The sequence below is a fragment of the Platalea leucorodia genome (assembly GCF_965183815.1).
Source record: "Platalea leucorodia genome assembly, chromosome: 9".
NCBI classification, from domain to species: Eukaryota; Metazoa; Chordata; class Aves; order Pelecaniformes; family Threskiornithidae; genus Platalea; species Platalea leucorodia.
In genome coordinates, this window is record NC_138831.1 from 33,949,937 (window position 1) to 33,972,125 (window position 22,189).

The 22,189-nt window shown below is 38.4% G+C and overlaps 1 protein-coding gene across 1 annotated transcript in view; it reads right to left on the reverse strand.

The window, feature by feature from the left end:
* KLF13 (KLF transcription factor 13) overlaps positions 1-22,189 on the reverse strand; it is a 36,677-nt gene that overhangs the window by 6,141 nt on the left and 8,347 nt on the right. The window lies entirely within an intron of this gene.

The window sequence follows — 22,189 nt, forward strand, 5'->3', positions numbered from 1 at the left end:
CATTTAGAATTGAGGCAGGGAGCACTGTATTTCAACTAGGTAAATGTGCCACACTGAAGGTAGCAGCCTTCCATCAATAGCTAACCTAAAACCCATGACCTATTATGCTTAAGGTAGGACCAGTGACCAGTGAGCTCAAAGAAATAGCAGTCTGTTGACCTGCTGCACTTCTCAACAGATCTCAGACATGGGAAACATCTCTCACAGGGACAGATGCTCGTGCCATTGCATGGCTGTGCTGGAGGTCTGCGCTTGGGCACTGTGGTAGGTGTGCAGCCTGACAAGCTCGAGCACTGGAGGTGAGCACAGGTTGCAGACAGAAGTAGCGTTGTTGGGTAGATGGGTATCTGGAATATACTCCCAGCTTCACCACTGATGTGCTGCATAGCCTTCGGCAACTTGTACTATTTGTTTCCATCCTTAGTTTCTCCATTTGTTAAAAATGAAACCATCAAATCATGAAATGTGCTGTCTACTACTTCTGTATATTGGTTTGGTTCTTACTGTCACTGAGTCTGAACATCGCATATTCTTTATTTGTTACTAATCTAGAACATCTTATTCTTTTGTGACTACCCGACTTAGCATTTTTTGTAGTTGTAATTTTTATAACTTCCTCCTTGCACTAATCTTAATCTTTCTAATGCTGAACAGCCAGTTCAAGAGGCCCAGAGAGCTATAAAAATCCTGTGCCAAAATCAGAAACAAAAGTTCTCCACACACTACACCAAATAGGAAATAAATAAATAAATTAGCCTCCTAGAGAAATTCAATACACCTTAACTAAAATTGTCTGATAGCAAAAATGACCCCAGCCAGCCTTCAATCTAACCAGCCAATAATCTGTTTTAAATTCACAGATTTGGCCATAACATGTATCTCCGGGATCTACTTAGGAGGCACCTCCTCAGAAAAAGAGATTTGTAGATTCTTTTTCCCTCTGTTTATGAAGCCTCTGAGATACTTCAGCCAAATCTCAAATAGTGTCTCAATGAACAGACATGCAATTCTTTTTTTAAATAGGACTTTGTTCAAGAACATGGAGAAAACAAGTGTCCCTGATGTTTCCTTGATTATTTAGGAGAAAGACCAAGGCTCATTAGACCAATTCTTCTCAAACACATTTTGTGGATTTCATCAGTTACACCTATAACTACAATGCATAATGCAATGGTTGTATCTGTACACAAGGGAGATTTTCATATGGCGAACCATGAACACCACCTCCTAAGTGATCTGCAAAAGGTGGCTAAGACGAACAGGACTGCTTTCAGTTGGCTTCCCCTGAACTAAAGCCTAAAAAACTTAGGGCCCCACAAACTTTTTTAAGACTAAAAACAGCCCCAGCTGGTTTAATGGATGTAGTTTTGTCGCTTAAAAACCCCATGCAAATCCATTCAATGTCCTCCTCAGCCTTCTGCAAACTGTCAGGGACTCATCTCTCAGTCTGCTGATAGAAATGTGAAACAAATGGGAAACAAATATATTTTGGCTATGTTTGTCATGTATCCAGTCATTTGTTGTTAGATACACTCCTGCCTGTGGTGGGACATGCCAGTCATCCCTGTTGTGTGACCAGATTCACTGGTCTTCTCCCTATGTTTTGGTCATACGACCGATATACTTCTATGGGGACTTTGGGACCCTGGGGAAGAAGGGCAATGAGACATAGTCTGACAGCTGGATCTGGCCTGCAGAATCAAAGTTTCTCATCCCTGAGCTATGGCATCTTTTTTGGTAAGGCAATGGCCTTTGGATGCTTCTGTTGCCCAAGTTAATTTTCTCTGTGTTTGTTTTCATTACAAATGGTGTCAGCAAATGTTCTTCACTAGAAAGACTGTCCCATGAAATGACTGCTTTCAGACGAGGAAGGTAAGAGTTAACATGCAATGTTTTGCTTCTGTTCTTGACAACACTATGAAGCACAAAGAAAATGGTACCTTTTCTGCTGATTAGTTAGCATGGCATCAGCTGCTCTTTTCTATGTCTAACATTTGGTAGCCAGCAGTAGGCACGACAGTCCAGTTCCTAATGAGAGAAGAGGTTCTGGAGCGGGATTGTGGAAGATCTGTGTTACCCAGCACTAACAGTCAGGTGCTGAAGGTATGAGAATATTCAGGTTCCTACTCACCTGCCTGATTTGATGTTGTTGATGATGGTGGTGATGATTTGGGTGCTAAGCCAAAGAAATGTGGCCTTTCTTCCATTATTTCTGTACTGTCCCCTGTTCTCCTCTTTCCTAGAAACTATTTTTTCCCCTCAGTCCTCTCTAGTCTTGATTTGATATCTTCTTGGTAGTTCCCTTTAAGTTTCTTGGCCAAGTGGTTTTCCCCTCCATATACTCTCTCACAGCTGGCACCACTCTAGTAGTGGTAGTAAGTTCTCTAGAGTGCTTCTCAGCTTTGTTGAGGTTTAGCAATATCTACTCAAAGAAAAGCTGTATTGTGAGGAAATGCTGGATGCCTTGTGTGAAGATACGAGAGTCATTATTGTTCATAAAAAATTAGTACACATTCTGGAACAAAGTTGCTGCGGGGTATTAATTAAGGCAAGACCTAGCTGCTGCTCCAAAACCACATGTGGAAATTCAGTTTGTCATCAGTCTCATCTCTCAAACAGAAGGGATGTGGTTTCCTGTGCAGGTAAGTTATGTAAATGTCCTTTTACTGGCAGTAAAGCAATGAACAGAACGAGAGATTATATTAATTGATTGCCTAATCTCATTAGGGAACATGCAGCCACAGTACAACTTTCTTGCATAAGCAGTAACCCATGGACATGTTGTACTCAACAAAGAGCTTTCACCATTAAAGTGGCTGTACACAACACAATAAAGCTTCATCTCAGGCAATGCTGAAATCAGAATTTTACCTTTATACAATGACTGCAGAATTTGATCCTATAAATTAATGTGGAAATGTTATCAAATATCTTAAATTCGGCAGGAAACATGTCAAGCATGTGAATGTGTATATTGAAAGTCTTAACGCTATGCCTTGGCAGCGGCAGTATTTTTGTGCATTATGAGCATTACTAGCAGGTCTCAAAGAGAGGTAAGTGTCCAGAAGATAAAGATGCTTGAAAATAAAGGAATCAAAAAGCAGCTCAGGCTTCTTTACTCCTCAGAGAGGCAGGCAAGAGATGCCTTTAAAAGATAAGGAATATTGTAATTTTTTTTTTTTTCAATTTTCAATAGGTTTGGATTTCCATGTTCCAAATCCCTCTAAACTGTAACCTCTCTAGCTCCTCTGTCTGAGCACATGACATCACATAACTTGTGTTTAGAGTTACACAAGCTGATGGAAAAACATCACATTCGAGAATTCAATTCAACTGATCTTAACTGAAAGTTACACAAGCAAGAACATTTTTGGCTTCTTCCTGAACTCCACCCAGTCCAAAGAAAAAAAATGTGTGTAAAGCTGCATTAAGAAACTTGCAGTGCTCACTGAGTAAAAGCGCGCGAGATCTGCAGGTGCACTGACTTCTGAATTCATTTCAGTGGCACAGACCTAGCTACTCATGCTGCTTATTGTCTGCCAGAGCAGATCGCCAAAGGAACTGTAGAGTTGCCTGGGCTATAGAAACAGCATTAAAAAAATGCATCTCTCTTCTCTCTTGCTGGAAGGAATTCAGAAGCAAGTAGAGCCAGCCTGTTCTTATGATATTATATAGAGGTCCTTTGTATTATTCTATATTTGTCAATCATTATATATATTGAGGCAACTATATGTAGTTATGGGAAACAAAAACTAAACAGATGGTGGAACCAGATCTGATGTCTACTGAGCTTAATTTGTACCATACTTTTAGTGCACTCTTGACTTTACCCCAATCCACGTATAGTTTTAAGGACTCCTTTCCTATACAGTGACACTCCCGTACAGACCCTGGAGTAACCTGCTTCCTGTTTCACCAGTTCATCTGTATAACATCCAGCTTTTGACTAGCAATTAAAATGACACTAAGTACTGTGTAGGCCTGAGCATGCTTACAAAGTAACCTACTGATGACTGAAATGCCAAAACAGGTTGAGACACCTGTGATACCAGCCATTTTCAGAATTACAATGCGAAGATTAGGCAATTGTACCATTTGAAATGTGATATCCACTGCTGTACAGATTAGAGTATTATTAAATCAAACCACATATTGGGGGCTATTTTTTCAATTTAACTCATGTAGGAGCTCTGCACATTATCTTCAAGCGTACGCCAAGGCCGTGCAGTAACAAAGAAATTTGTATTCTGGGAATTCCACAAGTGCCTGCAAAACCAGAAACAGTAAGCCAGAAACAATTTTCTGTGATCTTTAATCTGTTCTGCTGCTTTGCAGAACAGCATTGTATGATGTTATGAAAACAGATTAGAAACCTGAACATGCCACTGTGTGCTATTCTTGTATTTCTACATTTTCATATACATAATTAAGGGTATATTTGGAAACACAGATCAGCAGGCTGGGTGGGGAGGATGAGGGGCAGACAGTTAAATAGAGATGTGACTGAAGCAGCCTTCCTCCAAGAGAGGAAACGCTATCCTGGGAAAAAACATTCAGCCAAGCAGACTATGTTTATTGAGACTTGCTGTTATTTAAAAAAAAGAGAAAAGGTCATCATTCAATAGCACTGATAGGTATTTACGAATATTTTCATTTTTCTTATTCTCATGTTCATAAACAAGCCCTTTTGCAGAGCCAAAAAACAAGCCCTTAACCTTCTGAGTGCAAGAGAGAGAGTAATGCACAGCTTTGATGTCAGACAAACGGTGGTTTCTTTATTGAGTATTTAAAAAGGGATCAAAAAATTCCAAATCCTCACAATTCCAAATTCCTATAAATTGAAACCAGTTAGTTTAAAATGAATGATTTTGGGGGTGACATCTCATAACCAAACAAGCTAAATGCAATCGTGTTTTTTGTATCTGCTTTTGTGTGTCTGTCTAACAGCTTTTGAATGTCTCCGCTACCTTCGACCATATCTAACAGAGGTAGTGAATTCAGCAACATTAAGCTTGACTAGTTCCAGGAAAATGAGGAAGCTTTAGTAATGTTCTCTGTGAAAAGAAAAGTTACAGGGTGAATCTGACTGTCACTAGACACCAGAAACCCAATATGAGAGTGTGATATGAATGCCTAAATCCAAGAAAAGCTTCAGTCAGAGTTCACACATTATTAGACACTGGGACATAATGCTCCCCCAAGCCCCTAGGACCACAGCAACAAGGAGCTAGGTTGCATTAGTACCTGCTGACATGTTCCTGCTATTTCCATTATCTGTGATGTGACCTTTTTTTAGGAACTGGAGTTCTGAGATTCCAGCAGGCATGGACCCAGGCATCAAGTACAACCTGACTTTGAAGTGTGGGCATCTTTATTTTAATCTTACCAAATCCAGTCATTAAATTGATAAATTATTGGATCCTATGTTTTCTGCATGCACAGGAAACTACTACTGGGCAGGAGCTGCAACAGCTACCATAATATCCATTATTTAAATTCTTATTTATTTTTGTACCTTAACATTTTCATTGAGTTATTTAGACATATATGAATATTTCTTGAAAGGGGAATTTCCAAGTGGCAAGTTTACATTTTAAGTGAATGTGTGTTACCGTTTGCTCTGGAAGTGCTTGTATTGCTCCATCTGGGAGCACAGATTACACCATGTGACTTAGCTGTATAACCACAGCTAACTAGAACAACTCAAATAGCAAAGGATGAACCCACGTTCAGATACTATAATAATGGCTACAATGCCGGAGAAATGTAAGTAAGTAGTGCAAAATTCCTCCCCTAGCCTTAACCACAGTCAGGTCTGCCCAAAACCCAAAATAACTGATTTGGTATGTTCCATGCAGCTATCTGGTCCTTCTTAAAAATATTACCACTCACTTTCACCATAATGGAAACAACCTTTTTTTTTTTTTTTTAAACAGATTACATTCTATCAGCTATATTCTAGGCCTTTATTTCAAACTTGTTCAATAATGTCAGCCAGATCTTAAATCTCAGTTTATAATAATTTTAGCTACTTTACTGTATTTTTACCAGCCACATTTGCTTCTCTCTTGTCAAGGCAGAATCATTCTAGCCTTTTTAGTTTTTTTTTTTTTTTTCAGGATACTCCATCACATAATCTTTCTGTTGTCTAAAATATGCATTCAATGGCTTTACTGAATCCCTTTTCAAACTGGGATGCCCAAGCTGAACTGCTGTGTCTGTGTGAGTTTCTATAGCTTAGCACTTTTAAAATACTGATGTTTTTTATCCTGCATTTTTGCACAGTGAATTAAGAATCTGAAATTTGAACTTGTTATCTTTGCCAAGTCATTTTCTGCCTACCATGTTAAGTCATGTTTGACTCCTGTTCAGTTCTTACTTTATCTCTGCTGAAGTGCATCACTGTGTATTCAGTACATTAAGCTCTGGTGTTCCACTCCCAGCTGAAGCCTAGTTCCAGACTGGTTCACACAAGCAACCAGCAAGTAGCTGAAAGTTATGTTGCAGGATCTGGAAAATAAATCTTAAAGCAAATTGGCTTTAAAATGAAATGGCCATAAATTTAATAAAAAGAAATATTGCTACATCCTTTGCTAAGGTTTTGAATGAAACAGTGAAATAGAGGCTAGAGCTATGTGGATAATTTATTTTCTGCTCAATTGAAAAATTAAAAAAAAACCTTTGAACTGCAGAAGAATTCAGCAAACCAAGAAGCCCATAGTGCTTTTATTTTTGGTTGACCAAAATGTTTTACTTCTTTCAGGGTGTTCTTTTGTAACACTATTTTAATTCCTTTAGCTTTGGGGACAATTTTCAACACAATGACAATGTTAATCTCAAATGAATCACAGAAACACACTATCACAACTTCTCTGAATTAAAAAAAATCAGCCTATTTGCTGAGTTTAACTGTCATATAGTTCTCTTCTTCATAAAAGGCTACTTGTCAGTGAACAACTGTTTGACAAAAATATAGTTTGTATAGTTCTTACTAATAAAGAAATGCAAAGTTGTTAATATTCTTCATTAACATTTTCGGGCAGCTTTCCCTCCATGAAGATTAAATGCCTGACATTTTTATTAGGTGACTAACTGGAGACCTGATCTTCTATGGGAAACAATTTCATCTGTGCTTTCAACTTCCACTGGAGTCCCCGTGTTTATAAGCACAATAGATTTTCAAAACCAGCCAACAAGGGTAGGCTAACCAGCCAAGTATAAGGACCATGAAACTCTATCCTCCCCTTTGTAGAGAAATCTTGGAATAGATTTTAGATCTATACTGAGAATGTGACTGAGAATATGCCCTCTATCATTGCAGCATGGCCCAAGGAGTCTTAGGTGATTCCCTACAGCATCTTAAGTACAAGAAACTTATTTTCCAGTGTTATGCTAAGCTGCTTTAGTTTCCTTTTACATTTGTCCTCCTGAGTAATTTTTCAAACTGTTGGTAAGTAACGGAGCCCTTCAGAACACTGTGTCTGTTTTGAGTTCTCCCTTCAAAAAGTACAAAGATGCACTACTGGCATGGCAAAGAAGCAACCAACCCAAAGTCCATGCCAGAAAAACCAAGGATATTTTCCAAACATAGATTTTTATTATCTTCTCTAGACTGATATAGAGTGTTACAGTTCCATGGATACAGAGTGAGTTGTATTTGGTTTTCTTCTCTCTAGCTACGTTTACATTGTAGGCTCGCTTTCTCTGCTAGAGAGTACTCTAAAGATTAGGTAATCCTGCTGGGCAACTGAGAAATTAAATTATTTCCCATCAATTGAAGACCATTAAAAAGTCATAAAAAAACCTTTAGGAATTCCTAAAGTTTGAAGTTCACATCTGTGTCTGTAGACCTGAGCACTGAGAGTCTGACACTACTTGTTTTACTGTACCCTTGTACTAAGATACATAACACTTGTCATCGCTAATATTAGGCTTTCTCCTCTCTAGTTTGTCACTTCCTTGTTTCTGAAGAGTTCACGCTTTATCTCGTCTCGCTTCCTTACACAACCCCTCCCTGTCTTGTATGTTCCTTCCTCTTTTGAAACTACCAAAAAATCAGTTGCACTAGGCCAGGGACTTGTGAAGCTCTGAAGTCAATTATACAGACTACATCAAAACCGGGACTGTGTGAACATAGTTACATTTGTGTGTGTTAAATATGTCCAAGAGTTTTTCTCTTGAAACACAATCAGATACAAAATCTCTAAGGTGAGCTTAGCTTTCAAGATTCCTTCCTTTTATGATTGGGTCTAGATATCTAGAGACAAATCTTTGAAATACATCCTCTTTATTAGAAGTAACAAAAGTATTTAAAGGTACTTTAGCAGACGCTGAATTAGCTGAATAAAGCACTGAACTAAAGGTGCTTTTATAACTTTCTGAATAATTAATTAACCTAGTCATATGCTCATCACTTAGGTAAGAATGTTTGCATCTGATGACTCAATTTGATGCATCAGTAGAATCCAGTGGAATAGAAAAGCCAGCAGAAAGACAACTCTGAAACTAAAGGCTGAGAAAGTGAAAGTGAGAGAACAGAGATACATGTAAAACACTCCTATGGCTTAGAGATTCCTCATGGTTCTTCTAACCAAGGATCACGGGCTATCTGCAACGACTAGCAAAATGAAGGGAGTTCATTTAGTGAAGGGAGATGAGGGCATCCTTGTCCTCCCCAGCTTCCCATCATAAAACTCCTAGAAGCCATGACAAGAAGGTAAAGAAACATTATTCTTGTTGGTATCTCAAGCACTGAAATTTAGCAAAACAGCTCTAAATAATATCTTTATACATATACTGCTGTGATTCCATGAAAATATTTAATGCATAACACCTGATTCTCTCCCTTCTCTTCTTTGTAATTTATTTCTAACAGTAAGACACAAGTGATGCCTTTGAATATGCTAATCATCTGTGAAACAGCAAGGTTGTATGTCAGCATTGTTTACCTATTTGAAAAATACATACTAGGTGAACTATTCAGCACATCCACCACAGCACTCTGCATGATGGGGTTTCACAGCAAGGCTACCTCTATTCCATGCCAGTCTTCCTTGCCCAGAGCTCCAAACTGTTTCTTTCACATATAATGAGGTTATATTCTTGCCTCTCCAAGCAGCTGATGATTGTATAATCCACATACGTCTTCATTTGCTTTGTGCCTAAGCTTGTAGAGAATGCTCTCGTTTAAAAAATAGTTATTAATATATTGCTTTCTTTAGTCAGAGCTGTGTTGTGTTTGAGGTTGTAGATAAGGTTAGTTGCAAACCAGAGAGGAAATAGATGGCTGTAAAGTATGGTGTCAGACAAATGTCACCATTCCAGTCATCTTTTTTTCTCACTAGTCTGAAATGTAGCATAGTTAAAAGAAACAGGAGAGTAAGAGAGAAGAGTGAAAGAGACAATAGGAAAGGGCTTGCAGGTGAAATTCTGTGGCCTTACAGTAAAGTCAGCCCATGTGGTTGCAAAGTATGCCCCTGGCCACTTCTAGAACTATAAATCATAGCAGTCTCAATGAAAACTCTCCTGGAGCAAATACTCTAAGTTTGAACTAGGAACTCAATATCACTTTTACCATTTATACCATGTCTTTAGTGTGCATTGATTAGCTGCTGTAAATGCCGCCTGGCTTCACCCCTCTTACTGGAGAGATGAAAGGAAGGAGGAATCCTCTCTAGCCTAGGTCAGTGAACAAAGCAAGCTTCCATCTCTTCCATTTCCTGACCCGGCGTAGTGCTGTATGTTGTACACTTGAAGGCCAGGATGCCTCAGTAAGCTGGACATTGGGTGTGGTACTTACCTCTTCACTTTTTGTGATGTTCTTAGCAAAGTGTTTCTGGGGGAGTTACTGATCATATACAAATGCAGTAAGAGCAATTCTTCTTGGATATAAATTTGCTCATTAATACCTTGGGTATTCAAGTTAGCCATGTCAGGTAAGAAAGAGATGCATATGTATGTTTTCTCTTCACAGTAGTATAATGAACATGAAAGATGTTCCCCACGTCTCAGAGGGCAGGTAAAGTTTTCTTTTGATGGCTAGAAAAAACAATGCACAACTTTGTGGTAGCAACTGTGTTACTGCTATATCTTCTAGATGGCCTTGTCAAAATCCACATACATAGTATTTCTCTTGACTGGTTTCTGTCATATTTGCTGTAGTCTTGCTATGTGACTGCACTGACAGCATGTACACTTTAAATGCCCTGTCGGTACAGCAATAAATGTTAGTCTGTAAAATTGTGAGTAGTCAAAACTTCAGCTACCTCTTACAATGGTAGGAAGCTATCAGCCAGAAAAATGGTAATGATGTTACATGATTATATGAGATGGTGTTTACAATGCATGCAATTTCAAAGATAATGTATAAATCTCCTTGCAGTTCTATACGGATTTATCATTGTGATCTAATGCTGTTCTTTTGTTGATTCTGTCTTAACTCTAAAGCTTAACATGCACCGTTTCACTCTCTTTCCCAAAAGTTCTGACGCACAACCAAAATGGAGACCTTCCATCTAAGAAGGGAGGAACATCTGAGTCATTAGGATACCCATGAGGTTGGTAACTTATCCTACCTAGCAGGGACCACTTCCATGTCTAGGTGAGTGTGCAGACTCGAATGGACCCTGTCTGCTCCACAGGAATCACTTCTATCAATCGCGCTTCCATTAAGTGCAGTGCCTTTGTTTACATGGACTTTTGCCATATCCTATTATAAAACCAGCATTTTTTCCCTCTGCTGCTGGAATCTATGAGTAAACAATGCTCTTTTACTGAGTAAAGTCTGACAGGCCTAACTCTTGAAAAATGAAAGGCAACAGCCTCAGTATCAAAGAGCTTATGTTCTAAAATAATACAAACTAAATGTTGAGTTTTCTGTCAAAGTTAAGCACCTGCAATTGCTGTATGTGATTTCTGTTCAGTAAGCCTAAAACTCTTACTGGGTCTCCTTATCTCTGAGGCATTAAATCCTAGACTAGTGCTCAGTAAAACAGCTGAAATGCCACTAATTTAAAAGAGCAGCAACTTCCACTTGATTTTGTCTCTCCTGTGGCTTGTTCCAGGAACGGAGATCAATAGCTGACCCTTTGACTTTGCACTTAAACGCAAGATAATTAAACTGTGTTATGGTGAAATGATGAAGTGATTAATTCTGGGGAGAGGAAGATGTGTCTTAGCTATGTGTCATTTCCAAACCACACTGAACTGGGGACTCTGAGAGGGCAACTCTGGGGTACAGTAGCCTTTTAATTACTATATTTCTCTAATTTGTTCTACTCAGATCTATGAATGTAAGAAAGGAGGATGACTATCAAAACCTCTCTTGTGAATAGAAAAAAAATGAAAGAAACACCGTAAATAGAGCCTCTAAACACATCTGGGTATTACTGAATGACAAAACTAAAAGATGGGGGATTTTCTTCCTCTTCCATTGGTCAATTATACTTTTTAATAAATGTACTTCAAAAGAATCCTGGGGTTGCAAAACCAAAAGATGTAAGTGCTAATCGGCAAATCTGACCTATTGCATCACTCCACCGAAGGAATTTCAGCCTAGAATTCTTGCCTTGAGCCAAAAACTTGTTGTTTAAGGGGCTTTCTTCATTCCTTACATACAAAGTTTGTGTCTTCAATGTAGGTCAGAGAAGTCTGCCTTATTAAAACATAACAGAGACTAATATCAATGAAGGTATGTGGGATTTTGTTCTTCTTTTTCTGTCATGTTAATGGGCCAATTCAAACCTTTTAAAGTGACAAGGGACTAGAGAAGGGCTCTCCAAATGCACGTAATAATAAACACAGTGTTTTTATCAAATGAGTCCAGTTAAAACTTGAAAAGGAAAGTAATAATATGGACCTTGATGGATATATATGCTGGACTGAGATCTTGTTCAGTCATTTGCAGTCTCGTGTTACTTCTGTTCTAGCATGCTAGCATGCTGATTTGTTGTCTGCTACAAGCTGATGATTTCGGCTGCACCACTCACCCTCTTTTAGAGCAAATAAGGTGATTAATGAAAATGTTATGCAGACAGCAACTGAAGCCAAGAAAGAAAACTCCTCAGACTTGATTCTCTCTCCTCCAGGAGGAAAAAAAATCTTATCCATAGCTGACACAACTGAACCAGATGCGTCTACAGGGAATGTGTAGTTAAGGTACCAACAGAAACACAAGGTTTCCATTACAAACTGCTGTCTGGATCTTTCCTGTGCTACCTCAGAATTGCTCACTCTGTTACCCAGCCCACTCTGCAAACTCAAAACAGCTCCAGATCAGACATCTGACTGTTAGCAACTCCATGGGAGCTCTAAAGAGTATTACACTCCTTGGCATCCTGTCTTTCTCCAGCCCACTCTTACAGTGGAAAAAAAGATTACATGCTCACTATAGGGCATTTCTCCCTCTTCTTCCAGTCTGTGCTACCTGTTCTTGAAACCCAGGATTATATCCCAACAGAGCTGACAGGCTAACTGTCAAGCCATTCATTCTCAAGGATGTGGTCTTTATATAGAGAAATTACACGCGTAGCAGAATTAACCAGTAGGTACTCGTGGGTCAAATGGCAGGAACCAAAAATGACTTCTAAATGTCGTAACTGCTTCTTTGGAGATTCTCTTGTGAATGTATCTCCACAGATAACTGTGCTCCTTTTTTGATCAATGTGCTCCTTTTTTGATCAATGACCTATCTTTCCTCAGCCTTCAGTGCAGGACACAGGTTATTCCTTGCTCTTCTAACAACCCAAGGGTCTTCTCTCTCTACCTGGAAATGCTGTTATCTAGTCCTTGTTGGAAAATTCTAGTTAGCTTACTTAGATGGTCTTACTGTGGGAGGTAGGAACTTAGATCAAACCTAAAAACTTGAACCTGCAGATGCTTGTATTGCAAGAATGTTTGAAATCAAACTGAAACATCACAAACGATCCCTGTTTGTATGATGAACACAGAAATTACCTCTGTAGTAGTTTGGACTGCTTTCAATGAAAGTCTACCTCACAAATAATTTTTGTGGTGGCTTTCATAAAAAATTTGCATGGTAATGTTCCTGATCTCTGGTATAAGAATTGAAATGTTTTAAGTGGGAGAGCAATTAAATAAGTAATGACAAACTATATTCATCTGGTGTGAATTGTGGGTGAATTCATGCTGAAATTGTGAAACTTTGGCTCTATGAGCTTTACCCAGCACTTGCGTGAATAACTGCAAAGAAGGAATCATATGACCCCATGAATCAGTCTTTTCTCTGTTGACCTATCAATGATTTTTTTATTATTCTATTCTACTAAAAACAGAAAAGTGCTTGTAAAAGCAAAGCTTATCAAATTAATGAAAGGTTGTCCTGCTATGCAAAATAACAGACTAAAGGTTTATTCATCTAAACTGAAACCTGTACTCTATTTATCTGAATTCTGGAAGATGTTGAATGTCATCTGCCTCCAACTGAAGTCCACATACTTTGGCATGAATAGACATTGTGGGTAAGTTACAACATTTTATGTGCACAGCATCTCCCAGGATTTGGGGACAGGATAAGATTTCATTTTGCTAGAAGCCAAGCAAACAGAAGTTAGTAAAGTTGCCTTTGGCTCTAACTGTGAAATGTCTCTTTGTGAACTTTTGAACTGTTTAATCAACAACCTCACAGTAACACAGCATGCATGAAACATGGGACTTCAGCATTTTTAAGTACAGCTAAAGCTGTAAAGCTGAGTGAAAAATCTGATACTGAGAGTTTATTGCAACTGTGTGGAGGAGAGAGGGAGTGGGAATTTCCTTTTATTTTTATTCTCATTCTGGATGGATTGTTGTGCCAGAGAACAAGGTGGTGCTGAAGTAGTTTATGAGCAGCATCAGCCAATGACCATATGGAGCATCCAACTTCAGGGAACAGGCAGCTCTGGAAAGTAGTTTTATGGGCTGATAATCAAGCAGTAAGTCTATTGCTTGACACCAGGCAGCTACCATTCAAGGCATGCATAAACCCATTGCATACGCTTCAGAAAATCTTCTGCCCAGACTGTAAAGCTACACTTCCTGTTTAAACCAGGATTCAGGTTATTGTTTTTAATAAAGGAATCAGATTCTATGATAACAGGTGTACTCATATTCTAATGTGCTCACTTTTAAAGCAGGTCAACTTTTTAGAAAAGACAATATTTGCAGTTCAACATTCAGCTCTTGCAAGTCTCATTTGTATGTTCTATTCCAACAATACCTTCCCTGTTTATTTTGCATCTCCCCATCTAGCAGTCTCTTTCAACCACAACTGTATGAAAAGAAAAAAAGAGCACCAGTTACATGGTCCTTTCTAGTTTCAGCTTGGTTTTCAGTCTTTTCTATGTGTTAATTCTTTAAAACTACAAATGTGTGTAAGCACACACACATCTAGGCCTCATTCTCAAATATAAGCAGAAAATAAATAAGAGAAGGTTTTCAACAATTATCACTCCTTATGTTGTCCTTTAAATTTGGCTGTCTTAATGTTTTAATCACTGGAGTGAGCCTGTAGGGATGTACACCCAGTTCTCTGAAAAATCAGGCTCCTATCCAATGTCTCAAGCTGTTTCTGAAAGTATGCATTACCACCTTGGCCATATTCTACACAAAATAGAAATAAATGGTTATTAATGAGATGTTGCAAGGAGATTCCCTTAGCGTTCCTCCTTAGATAGACTTGCCAAGCAACTTACCCCTAAGCCTGCAAGACTTCAGGCACCAACAAGTCACATAGAGGAGGGGTATAACATGTGACAGAAGAGGCTGTTTTATTAGACTGCAACAGAGGAGCATCACTGCTAGAGCACTGTTTCTCTGAGCATTAACACCCACAGTATAACACACCCTAGGTGCAGCTCAGCTCCCGCGATCTCTCCACGTTTTATGATCATTTTGCAGGACAGCTGGTTGCAGGTTCACTAGGGAGTCTAGCCTCACCAGCTGTGTCTGACGTGTGGGGTCATGGCGTAGGAGAGAGGCCATGGTGAGTGCTGGAAATGAATGAATGAAGTACGTGGTTGTGGAGGAGTACAAGCCAGGAGCCAATTATGTGAGTATGACTCTGGATGTGAAACATAACTGAAAAGCTAAGATCCTAAGTAGAACACAGACATATTTCAAAGATAGCTTTGTCAAGGGTATCTTTGTATAGATAATTTTGAAAACACCTCTCTCTACTTTTGAAGTGACTATCTCATCATGTACTCACATACAGAAATCAACTGGATTCCTTTCTTCAAAAGGAAATACTACTTTCAATACTTTCAATACTTTCCTTTTTCAAAGTAGAAATGAAAGGAACATCTTTACTATTTTGAAATATATGAAATTATACATATATACAAGCATGGCCTCTTTATCAACTCTAACTCTGTTTTCCCTTGCATGCTGTGCCCATGTCTTCATTGCTTGCCTACACAGAACAGTCTAGGGTTAAAACCAGTTATGTCTCGCTACAGAATGTGGTTTATACATATGAATCATGCTAGAAGGGCTGCCTAGCAGCCACCATTTTCTCTATAAGCACTTTAAAAGCCTCTTGACATGCAAACCATTTGACTGTGTGAGGGATTCCTTAGTTCTGAATTCTGCAGGTCACACATCTCATGTAAAAATGCAGTTGCTGTAAAGGTAGACAAGTTGTAGACGGAAGATCCCTATTACTTGCCAAAACATAAATTACTAGTGCCTTAGACACTTTTATTCATGCTCTGCTACGCTACGTTTAAGAAGTGAGCAGGTCTGCTCTCTAATAGGTCTGCTCTTTTGGGTGAGGAGAGGAAACCTGCTGGCCTTTCTGGCTTTTTGAGATGGTGCACCTGTTCCTTGTGTATGCAGGACATTAGTTGACCACACTTTGCATGCCCAAAGCAGAGGGGCTAATGAAATACTCTGCAAAATACAGGATTTTACTGTGGCCAAAGATTTTTCAGGAGAAGCTTCCTGTGATGGAAAAGTTCTGTGAAATATAATAGGAAATGCACATTATTTTGAACTATTACTATGAAATTCTAAAAGATATCCCTGCCATGTAAGTCTGCAGGCTAGCTCCAAAACCCTATGCAGAGGACATAATTTTTACTTTGAAAAAGATCATAAAAATTCCCAGCTGTTCTTATTTCCATTTGGACTCTTGGTCAATCTAGTCCTAACTCTGGGAACTACAACATTATTTGAACCTGACTTCCTGTCCATATTCCTAGCTCCTGCTGAGCACAACTCTGGCAGCCATGAGGGGTCTCGGGCTGGGATTCAGGAATTGCAGTATGCAGAGCTACAAGGTTCATAAACTTGAGTAATCAGGAGGTTCTGTTACAACAGACTGGCTGTAAATAAGCCCAAAGAAAACAGGAACTGCAACTTCATGAGTTGTGTTGTATCCTGACTTAGCTTCGGGGATTGAGATGATTCGACTATTGCTGTTGCAGCTTGACAGCGCCAAACAGGACAGTTTATTATTATTCCTACAAAAGTTATGATGCTCGAAGTACTTTGACCTTGAATTTCAGCCAATTCTTTGAAACTTGTTTCTATTTTCTTTCAAAAAGTTTTTACAGCTCAAGTTTAGGATTTTTACTCTTTGTGAATAATGGACAAATAAGAGAAAATCTTGGTCTCAGGAAAAATGATATATCATTACACTGCACACAAACAACCATGTGTTTACCATTTTTTGCAGAAGATACATAACCCCAGCACTGTAAAGTTGTATACACAATGCTGTCTGCACGCTCATAGATGCACATTTGTAAATCACCTTTTCAGTGTAACCTCTTTGTTCTGTTACTCAAGGCTGTAAATGCTGTTAAGAGAATAAATTCACCAGTCTGGGTGAGGCAGCTAGGGCCTGTTCCCATGCCATAATACATGGGAGAAGCAACTGGACACAAGGAACGTCCACACTGAAAGTAACACAGAAGTTGGAAGGATTAGAGTTGATTATTCACTGATGACTGCTGTGTCAGTGGAGTTCTGTACAGATGGTAACGCAACTGTGTTTTATAATCAGAAGAGTCAAACACAAGCTTGACTCAGGAACTTAGGACTGTTTATATATATATATAAAAAAATTAGATACTAAAAAACCCATAGGTGGTCTGATTTCCAAGTGAAAAACAGTTGTGCAGTGGAAGTTACTGTTATTCTTACTGTGTTTGTCCTTGAAAGTGCAACGAATGTACGCAAATGAAAAGTGTGCTAACACAATGATTTCTTCATAAAGGGAACGCCACAGAACTTGCAGAGCAACCATGAGAAACTTACAGCCTCTTTACAACTACTTAGTTGAGAAAACAGTTATGCAGTAACTCGGATTTCTTTGCAAATGATAGTGGAGCTCAGTTCCTCCAAAGCATTCAAAGAAGAAAAACTATCAATCAAGCGTATCAATCACATCAGTTCCTTGCCTTTCTGCAAGAAATTAATCTAAACATCTAAGAAAGCAATTTTTATGCTAACATCAGAAAAAACGCAGCTTATATCAAATGAGTTTGAGTCTCTTGCAAACAAGTGGTCATATCCAGTTTATGGTGTATATGTATAATACACAAATGTAAAGTGTAACTTGGATGTGTCCAAGGGTACACTATACACAAGACCAGAGTTGGCTCATGAAAAGAAACTTCAAGCAAACATATGCACAGAAGTTCAGCACAGGTGTCATACCCTTTTCCAAAATAATTAGTCTGTAACTCACCCACAAGTGCTAACCTTAGCAGCACAAAGCAGGATATGGACAATATATCCTCAGAAAGTATAGCTACTTTTCCAAGAATTCATTACAAAAGCAAAGCACCAGCCAGATAGCATTCTCTCAGATGTTGTTTGTAACCTATTAGATTCTTAATGACAAAAAATAAATTTTAGTAATTTTTGCCTCAGTGACAAAAAATAATCTAGTGATTTGTACATTCAAAAGGGAGTAGTCTATTGCACACAAAAATTGAATTATGTTCCTATTAACCATCTATAAGAACACCAGTCAAGATAAGGACAAAAGAAGAGAAGGATTCTTTCACTGAGAAGTTTGGTGTTAGACTGACAGGGGGAAAAGCACTCAAATCCTTATTATCCTGTCAAGCATAGTGAAAGAGCTAAACTATGACTGTTCTTTTTTATGTTACAGAGCCCTAAAACTTTGAGGAATTAACAGCAGCCTACTAAACAATCTCATTGTAAATGATGGGGAAGAGAAAAGGAAGTATCAAGTCAAAGATGTAGGTTTAAAATAGTGTATCATTACAGAGATGATCTTGGTTTGATAAGGTCAGTGATATTGTTTTCTACAGAGGCAACACTGCTCAAAAAAATCACATGCAGAAATGCAGAGAAAACAGGTGAGTTCTACATGGCTTTTCACCAGTAAGCAATGTTAGCAAAAAAGTATCTAAAAATGAATAGCCCTTCACCATCCAGGATCTCATGGTATGAGTCAAGTGAGAGTTTACACTTGGAGAGAAAAGATATGTTTGCTTAGTCCACACCACTTACCAGAAACATTGGTCAATTCTACACACTGAAGCTAGGATAAGAAACAGAATGACAAAATGTTCTGTTCTTTTTTAAAAAAAAAAAAAAAAAAGAACAGCCCTTTGGGGACTGCCTGAAACTTTGCTTAGAAAATGCTGGTGCTGAACATCTGTACTTTGACAAGCAGTGTTTAAAAGCTGTTTCTCATTACAGCTTTGTCTCTGCATTATATAATGAGAGCTTCATAAATTACCGACTTAGACAGTATAAGGTATCTGACAATCATATTCCTAAACATATTTCATCTGTATGTTTTCCAGTTGTAGAAGTCTGGGACAAGGTTCATGGTAATGCATTTGTGCCAGCTGTTGTACAATATTTGCTTACTTCAGTGCACACAGCAAAGATGATATTGTAACCTGCCCAACGATCTCATCCTCTGAAAGCTACCAATGATGAGATTTGTTAATTAAAATAGCTCCTCAGAAGTTAGACTTCTACATTTAACTCTAAGCTCCAACAGATGCTGGCTTAAATCATGTCTGATTTGGTCAATGAAATGGTACCATTAATGATATTGTCCCACAGATTGAAAGGAGATGCCAACACAACAAACTCACTCAAGCTGGAAGGAAAACAAAGAAAAATGGTGAAAGAGTCTTTCAGCATGGATAATTACCCCGATCTTGTGTGTTATCTGAACTCACTTGCAGATGAGGTGTTAAGCAAGCTGTGGAATATAACCATAGTAGAATGAATCATGAGTAGCATTGTGTTCCCGCAACATTCAGCTATGCTCCCACTAGTATATCTGTGCTTCCAGAAGTCTTTCTTACGTCATCGTACCAGGATTAGAGAGGAGTTGCGATACATGTCTACAGTTTCCTTTTACTGTAACAGTTTTAAACAGATTTTTATGGTGTAAATATCACAGTTCTCTTCAGTTGTTCTCTGGACTTAAGAGTTTGTAGATTATGTGGGAATCTATACATATAGATGAAGCTGACCAGAAAGTAATGGGTCTGAATACCATAGATAGATGCCCTTTAGTAGCATCTGTTAAAACTCACTCTTATGAATCAAGACATTTCTCCTCTTAAAGTTACTGTTTCAGGCCCTCTACAAACTCTGGCAGCTATCATACCTGTCTGCCATTTGAAAACTTATTGGCAGGTGGTGCAGAGAGGAAGTGGTTTCTTTCCAAATGAAACACAAAGTTCTGTGCTTAAAAAAAAATATGTTTCCTTATTAGGGACAGTGACAGACTTTTTTTTTTTTTTTTTAAAACAAGGGGTAGGTGATTAGCTACAGAGAGTCTTTACCTCTCATATCATACAGCTTGAAGTAAAACTGATTCTATTAAATCCACACCATAGCATCTGTTAAACCCATGGTATAGAATTGCTTTGTCCCATAACCAAATTCTACATCTTTTCAGCCATTTGTTGAAAAAATGAGCTTTTAAATCCATTTCTTATAGGTGTATTTATGCTAATATTACTATGTAGGGGCATCTAGAAATTGCAAAGCATTTGTTTTTCTGGTTGCTCATAATTTTGCTCATACAGTTCTATTTAAGCTAGAATTTGGTGCATGTGCTGCCAATCTGAGAAACACTGTTTCTAAAACGCTAGTGAGAAGAATTGAGTTGTTTCCAAGAATGATGAAAGTTGGGAGAAATGGAAGGTGCAAATACTGTACATCTCTGCACAAAGAGGAAAAAATGTATCAATGAGAACTCTGGCAGAGATGTAATCCTTTGGGGTATCTAAGAAATTCAGTTTTGTTTTGACCATGTTCTGAGAATTTAAAAAACATACTTTGCAAATACACCCTGGATTTATTATACAATAAGACTAGCCATCTGCCAACATTCTATTGGCACTGCTTGTATGGACATATATACACCAAATGGAAATTTCCACTGACTTAGAGGGGCTTTCAGTGCTCTAATAGAGTTTCACATGCATGCATAGGAAAGCTGCGTACAATTCATATTGGTCTTGGAAATTATATCAATCGCCAGAACAATCAAAAACTGCCAAGGCAATCATATATTAATGCTAGTCTACAGTCCTTCTGCTGGCATTTAAAATAAATTGCAAATTTAAATTTAGTAAGCCCCTACAATATACAACAAGAATTAGTCTCTGGTTCAGTGAGATTTTAGCAGCATCCTTGTTCATATTTGTTATAAGCAGGATCCTAAACTACCAGATTAAGAACACAGGAAAGCCCCATATGCACTGTGAGGTTTTGCAAGAATCTATAAAGCCCCAGTCTAGTATGTAAATTTGTACCAATGTAATTTCATTTATTTACCCCCAAATTGCAAAACAGGTATTTCTCTGATCTATTAACAAACAGCTCACTATTTCAGCAAAATTTTGCAGGAAACATCTGAACATGGACTAGGCTGTCATGTTCTAACCCTTCTCAGCTGGCTCCATTCTAAGTTCCTCTAGTGGAAATACTGACAGCTGTTTAGTTTAAAAAGCTCAATATATCCTTTTTGGTTGCTGTACCTCAGCTGGTCTTACTCTGCAACTAAGTGGTCAGGATTTCTGCCTCTCTCCTTGACCAGTTTTAAAAGCTACTGTTGAAGGCAGTAAAGGCTACATAACTAGCATACCCATTCTGCTTGTGTATTTGCTGTCCAGGAATACTCTAGCTGGCTGCAGGACCAAAGCAGACGGAAAGCTGCAAAATGCACAGCAGCAACACAATGCTCTCTCATGTGAATTTTTCAGGTGCCTCTATTCCAAAAACTCATATAACTTATAACCAAATAACAGAGAGCAGTCTGGTAGAAATATAGTGTGCAAAAAATCTAAGATAGCTTATTGCTCCATTGACTGCAATGTCAACACATACATACCCAGTCACAAATATTTTACCTTTAATTCCTGAGAGCACTACAAAAGTGCTGTAACTGATTACAGAAAATCTTTTCCTTGCACTAGAGGTCATTTCAGGATATGCTCACTTTAACACCATTTGACTTGTGCCAAGTTCCTGGTTAGTAAATGGTTTTTATGTTAGGGCTGCAAAAAAGCTTCTGAGGTCGTTTTTCTACCAGTAAATACAACGGTGGCACTCTGAACTTTTAAAAACTTTTCTTTTATATTACGGGGAGGCCCTGTAAGATCTGCTGAATCTGCAAGACCTGAAAAATACAGGATATGTGTGTCTGACTTCAGTGTCTGCACTTAAATAACCCACATTGTCTAGCTATTGTTAAAGTGAACACAGCAAGATAATGATCTCACTGCCCATGCGAATCTACCTAATAAAAGCCAAGTGAGTAACAAAGGAAAAAAAGTATACCTATAGAAATTCTACAGAAAGGACCCTTCAAAGGTTGTCCTGCATTTGAACAGCAGAGTATTTTTTGGCTCTGTCAGCACTGACTTCCAAACAGCTGACCCAAGATTGGAAGGGGGCAGGGGGGGAGTTGGAACATGCTTAACTTATAAAACAGAACTAGAAACCACATGTCCAATACAAACAAGTTCCAGGTTTCTGCTCTTGGACGTGCCATGTTCAGCCAGACAATAACACAATGCAACAGCTGTATTTTAAATGGTTAAAGGTGCCTCCTTTTCAGATTAAATCCAATTGTGAGTTTGTTTCATGAAGAACTCCAGTTTAGCAAAAGATTTGTTTATGTACAACTCATGTCACATACAAATACTTTCCAGTGCCCTGCAGAGAAGTATGTGCT